The sequence below is a fragment of the Pinus tabuliformis genome, chromosome 6 (genome assembly GCF_031772625.1).
Source record: "Pinus tabuliformis cultivar Carrire ecotype Pingquan chromosome 6, CPIR1, whole genome shotgun sequence".
Classification (NCBI taxonomy): domain Eukaryota; kingdom Viridiplantae; phylum Streptophyta; class Pinopsida; order Pinales; family Pinaceae; genus Pinus; species Pinus tabuliformis.
In genome coordinates, this window is record NC_142292.1 from 1869541867 (window position 1) to 1869547127 (window position 5261).

General features: G+C 32.4%; 1 long non-coding RNA gene across 1 annotated transcript; it reads left to right on the top strand.

Moving 5' to 3' along the window:
* Positions 1–217: 217 nt before the first annotated feature.
* Positions 218–4169, top strand: LOC149266601 (uncharacterized). The gene is made up of 4 exons (XR_016253007.1): positions 218–566; positions 715–914; positions 3739–3819; positions 3917–4169. It is a non-coding gene; the product is annotated as an uncharacterized LOC149266601 (long non-coding RNA).
* Positions 4170–5261: the final 1092 nt, after the last annotated feature.

Below are 5261 nucleotides of genomic sequence, written 5' to 3' on the forward strand. Positions count from 1 at the left end.
TAACTATCCATTTCAAAAAAATTCAAACATACCATCATCACCCTCCCTCCTTAGCCTAACGGTTCTTACGCCAGCCTGTCACCCTCCCTCCTTTGCCTAACGGTTCTTACGCCAGCCTGTCACCCTCGGATTTAAAAGTTTAAGGAAAACTGCATATAATATCTGCCATTAAATTCAAATGTATGTTAGAGAAGCGGCCTTTGTTAAACGAGGAGGGAGCGGCATTGGGCAGTGGAGATTTTTTTGGTGTTTGTTTGCGAGTAATCCATTGAACTTGTTTTTCTCTCTTGTCTTGTCTCGTGTTGTGTCGTGTTAGGCATGGCCATGTCTATTGTTTTGTTCTGAATTGTTTCGTATTGCTGTGTTGTGAATTTTTTCACTGTTCTAGTATTTTATTTTTTTGCTGTGTTATTTTTTCTTTGGTTCTCAATTTTGTTGGCAAGTATGAAGGTTCTTTTGGTTTTTAGAGTGAGTGTTATTTTATATTTTGTTGGGTTTTGATATGTGAAAGGAGGATATGAAGCTATGATACGAAGTAGGATGAAATTAGCAGATTGAAGGAAGAGGTAATCTATGTTTCATTACTCATGCATGTATTCTGTAACAATTGTGTAGGATATTTTATTCCAGCGGCAGAGTTTTCGGGCCTGATCTATGTTTGAATTGTAATAATGTATGTATTCTGTAATAAATGTGTAAGGTATTTTAATCCAGGGGCAGGTATTCTAATCCAGGGGCAGAGTTCCAGGCCTGGAGGAGAATCAGAGCCAGAGTTTTGGGGCCAGAGGAGAAAGAGCCAGAGCTTTCGGGCCAGAGGAGAAAACACGGAGGCGGGGTTTTAGGGCAGAGGAAATATTTCTGTTAGCGAACCCAGCCCTGATCTTAACAGCAGAAACAGAATTTCGCTGTTGCAAGTAAGCTTTTAATTTCTGCAACTAGTTTTTAAAGAAGGTGTAGTATTTGACCTCAAGTTTACATTCATAGAGTGATGATAAAGATTAAAATTCATGGGTATACCAAATTTAAAATGAACCTGTGTTTATTTTTTGCTCTCTTAGTTTTTGTTAAGTATTTAGGAAATTATTATATTCTCCAGCCCTGGTTCTTCTGCTTTCTACCCAATTGCATTTGAACATAATTTCTCTATTGCTACCCTTTTGCATTTAAACATAATACATCAGGCGTTAGCAGGGGTGGGGTATCGGGGAGGGCAATCCGCTCCCAGCTGCAGGGGGAGTCCCTTGTCATGCTTTACAGACAATTCCATTAAACCCTTCGTTGTTCAGGTAGTGATTTGGCTTTACCTGATTGATTATGTGGAGTGGAGTGCTCCCCTTATTTAGGGTTTGTTTCTTATGCTCTCTCTGTACATAAGGAGTTTTTGGAACTGCATTTCTCTCTATGTATTTGTTTGCATGAACTACTCCTCCTACTGTTGGGCAAACCAGTGAAGCAATAGAATATACAACAAGTGCCATTCATGTTGCTTCTCTACTAGCTACCCTTGCTTCTTTCGTTCCTGGCACATTAGCTTATTTTGTGGCTGGTCCTGGATGGTGCGGACGGGGTTGATTCTATGTTGCGGAGCCCCTTGCCCTGCTTTAGCTAAAATATTGATGACTTAAGTGAATTTTAGCATAAATTTAAATCTATCAGCTAGGATCGAATAAATTAATTATATGAAGTAAAAGCTGATGAACCTGAATCAGCTAGGACCTAGGTACATATGGGCATAACCTTTTCACTAAGAAGACTGGTTTTCCTGGTGAAGACCTTGGCAACTATTTGGGGTTGAGATTATAGTGGGCCCGCATTACCGATCCCCCTTATACCCTGTATTTCACTTCAATAATGGACAACTTTGTTCGCAGCTCTTCTTATTGGATAAGAAAATCCACTTTCTGAGGCTGTAGGTGTTGCACTTAAGGCCCTCGATATGACATTAGGCATTAAAGCATAATTTAGAGGCCAATTGAAAGAGTTGGGTGCAATATGAGAGCCTGTGGCGATTAATTGCATCAACTACTTGCTCCACTGCAAGAAACTCATAATCTTCACCACTAGGTCTTGGAACTGCGTCTTTGTGTATGTATTTGTTTGGATTAATTGCATGAACTACTTGTCCTACTGCAGGGTAAACCACTGAAGCAACAGAGTATACAACAAGCTCTGGTTCCAGTTTCTTATTCTTTCTGTTTTTTCAGCTTGTTGTGTTCAGCTCGTTGCCTTCAACACGATTCCTGCACTTTAGATGAAATGTCAATGGTGTAATTACAGGTTCCTAAACGAAGAGATTTTCGAATGAAATCTTAATATAGTATTTTTTTAGCTTTTAGGGCTTCTTACTAGAGATTTGCTAGTGAAATCATAATATATTATCTTTGTTTTTTAAAGAGTAATATATTTCCTAATATAGTAGTTGTGTTAAAGAGTAACTAACTAAATAAAGTGCATATAAAATCAATAGGTCTTATCTTAAAATAAACTACATATAAAATCAATAGGTCTTACCCTCTACAGCTGATTCAGCTGGATTTTGATTTATTTACTCTCCGGACTGTACAAAAGTTGACCATCAGCTTTCTATTTCAGATTATTGCTTTTTCATGTTTTTTTCTGGGACAGATAGCCTCAGTTATAGGTATTTACACTTCCGTCCTTTTCCACAAGTTTCTTCATATAGCAGACAGACATTTCATATGTCAAGGTCAAGGCTGTAAAACTGTTTTGAAAGCTCATCTCTCTGGACATTTCGGTTTGATCCACCAGACACTGAAATTTTTGTTACTGTACTTCAAAAATAAAAAGAGAAATGGCTTAACCCATTTGAGTTCTAGCTGAGCGTTGTTAGCAAATATTTATTATCTTTCTTTAGCGAAGCTGCTGCTAAGTAGTGTAGTGCTGCATAGTTGTTCAACAGACACTAGCTTCCTGTTGATCCGTAATCCAGAAAAGAAGCATCACCCTAACCCCTGTTTTCTTGATCAACTTTATCCAAAAACTAAGTCCTCCCAACGTCGTGTTTAGAAACTGGCTTAATTCGTTGACTATATCTAGCGCCAAGCTATCGGAATTCACCTTTTTGAACCTCGGCTGCGGCTTAACAGATCGACGAGAGATTTCTTTATGGCAGGTTCGGGGCAGGCACAAAAAGGTTGGACCACATCTTTGAAAAACTTCTCATTCGCTGGTTTCGTCCAAGAAATTCTCATCTTTAGGGGAAAAAGGCGCTTAATTCCTCATGGAATGCCATAACTAGTGTTTTTATTTACTGAGACTTGATGATTTCCATATCTTTCAATATCTGAATTGAATGCGGGTTCTCTCTCCTTAACTCACCTTAATACCCAAGCCAGTAGTCGTTTTTGTTACTGTACTTTAAAAATAAAAATACAAATGGAATGGACGATTTCTCTTTGGTAAAAAAATCAATAGGTTTTACCTAATGTAGCCAGACGGGTATTGTTGAGCAATTTACCACCTGTGTTGCTGTAAGTTTAGATTATCAGTATTTAAGTAATTAAGTCAAAAATCAAATAAAGATATGAATAGCTATTAGCATTTTTGGTTTAAATTGTTAAAATTTAAATTAATGTGTCTAATGAATCTATATATGTTTTTATTTGTTTATTTTTGATTTAGGGGATTTTGCAAATTTTAACCATCTAAAAATTTAGATAATAAGTTTATTAAAATTCCTTATTATTAATATTTTTTTCTTTTTTGGGTTTTATGCAGGGGAATAAAGGATGATCCGGACTCACTCATAATACAAGGAGATGGAATGTGATATTAAATTAGTAGTATAAAGATGGATAGGTGATTTTTCAAATTTTAACAATATATAAATTTAGATAATATGTTTATTAAAATTTCTTATTATTAATATGATTTTCTTTTTTTGTGTTCTATGCAGGAAAATAAAAGATGACTCGGGATCATAGCACAAGGAGATGGAATGTGATATTAAATTAGTGGTAGATAGATGGATATGTAATGTCATGATATATAATTTTACTTATTTACTTGTAAATCATGTTGAAGAAAAACTCAAAACTGTACCTTAATAAAATTAGTATTTTTTTTTGAGGGAGGGGGTTTTCCCTTCCCTAGTGTCCTCATCAAAACCATGGCCATGGCTATTGGTGAGGAATGTTTTGTGGGTGTGTTTTTAGATTTTTTTTTTTTTTTTTTCTTTCTATAATGCATGTAGTAATAATGGAAAATAATAATAATATTGTGTTTAAATATGTTTATAAAATTTGGTTGAAATTTCAATTATATTATTTTAATACTTAGTTGTGAATTTAATATATATTTTTAGCTTGTCTTGAAAATCATTTGTATAATTACTTGTATTTTAACAATATGGTTTTAAATTTATAATATATGTGTTAATTAATTGATATCTAAGACAATGTTATAATTCTTTTAAATAATACAATTATTTTATAGACTGTTTCAATCAATACAATTTACAATTTTCAAAAATTTAAATGGCCCCTAATATCCCAATACATTTCAAAAATACATGACACTATGACAATAATCATAAATTCTTTACAACCCTTATCAAACACTCTACATTTTCAAAACTCATCACAAATATTCCTTTTTAAATAAAAATATATATATATATATATATATTTAATTGAAAATAATATTTTAAAATTTACTCTTAAATAAATTAATTAAATATACATTTCAAAAGTTATTTTATTAGATGTTTTATGATGATAGAAGTTTAGATGCTTATTCTTGTGTTGCATATGCGTTTACTTCTTTGTTGCATTTTGTGTTTTCTTGAAAATCAATTTTATAATTATTTGTGTTTTAATGTTAAGGTTTTAAATTTATAATGGATGTGTTAATTAAATGATATTTCAAAATAATTTTATAATTCTTTTAAATAATACACTCATTTTGTAAACTCTTTTAATCAATACAATTTACAATTTTAACTCATAATGTCACAATATATTTCAAAAGTACATGACACTGCCATAATAATCATAAATTATTTATAACCCTCATCAAACACTCTACATTTTAAAAACTCATCACATACATTCCTTTTTTTATATAACATAAATAAAATAAATATTCTTAATTGAAAATAATATTTTAAAAATTACTCATACATTCCTTTTTTTTATATAACATAAATAAAATAAATATTTTTAATTGAAAATAATATTTTAAAAATTACTCTTACATAAATTTAATAAATATATATTTAAAAAGTTAACTTATTACAAGAT